Raw genomic sequence first — 1466 nt, 5'->3', positions numbered from 1 at the left:
CCATCTTATTAGGGAAAATCAACGACAAGCTGTCAAACATAACATAGAGAGGAAAGAGAAACTGAAACTATTGGGCGTTACCTTTGAGCAAGTGCCAGTTAATTGGGACACTCATATTGATTATTTACTTAGTAAGGCTAGCAGTAGGTTGTATATTTTAAGAATATGTAAATATTATCGCTCATCTCTATTGAGAATTTGCACTTATACTTTTTTAAAGTTTGATCCTTTCAGTATTAACATATGCTATTGAGGTCTCGGGGGTGTGCTTATTGTAGTAAATATTTAAGTCCAATTGATAAGCTCTTTGCCAGATGTCACAAGTTGGGTTACTGCGTAAGGGCCCACAGACTGATTTTTCGCGCTTTGTTAAGGAAGTGAAATGTTACTTCCGGTAACTGACGTCATCATATCATGAGCTAACAAGAAAACCCACTCACAAGCAAAAGTCACCGCACGAACTGTTGTTTCCATCGAAGGTTTTTCCTCGCCCTTCCTCGCACTCGTTCTCAGACCAACTGCGCATGCGTAATCGAACTGACTTCCGGTTTGAGAAAAAGCTAAATTTCCGGCCGTCTTTAAATTGAACGAGATGCTTCCGTGAAGCATACACTGGGTTGCCTGTGGTAGGTGTTACAGAAAATCAGAAGGCACTGAATTGTGTGGTATTGAACTACAGCATTCCAGTCTCTGAAGAATAACAAATAAAAGAGAAGCGAGAAACATTGGCTTCTGGGCTGACATGTTGATAACTTCTCACCACAAGTTTAAGCGTGCCCTCTGAGCATCTGACAGCTTTGTAATACCAAAGTTCACTGAAGTTACGTGCTGTCCGGCGGGGTTAGTATCTGGATGGGAGACCAAAACAATATACCCCTCATAAAACAGAAGCATCGGACCGAAAATACTATTAACGCTAACAAATGCGAACTCAACAAGGTACAGATTTTGTTAGCTTGCTTTATGCAAAACAAGAACATCATTCTAAAAGCTTATTCTACGCAAAAAGTAGGTTCTGGAGGTAATTTCCAGAGTGGAAATCAAGGTAACGCGGCAGACGGCAAATACAAACTCACGATTTAATTCAGTTAACACACCAGAAAGACGCTAACCTCATTTTGACAAGAAAATGCTTTACTATTGCCATAAAAACTATCCAGTTAAGCTCGCATATCATAAAACATGATGAATTCATAAAGGCCACCTTTTCCAGCGAACAATTTTTTGAAACAAACAACATATTTGCTATTAGAGGCAAAAACCCCTTCTATTTCATTACGTGCGTGAAGAAAAGAAACTCAATCGTGTCAAATATGCGCAATATTGCAACAAACTAAATTTCAGGATCAAACCCTTTACATGAAGAACCTTTTCCTTGAATAATGAAGTACAAAATACATGACAAGCTTTCTTTCAAATAATTCTTGGCTGTCACATTTCGAATTATTTTTTTTACCTGAAGACTG

Source organism: Montipora foliosa, chromosome 12 (genome assembly GCF_036669935.1).
Source record: "Montipora foliosa isolate CH-2021 chromosome 12, ASM3666993v2, whole genome shotgun sequence".
NCBI lineage: Eukaryota > Metazoa > Cnidaria > Anthozoa > Scleractinia > Acroporidae > Montipora > Montipora foliosa.
Note: the sequence above shows the minus strand (reverse complement) of the source record.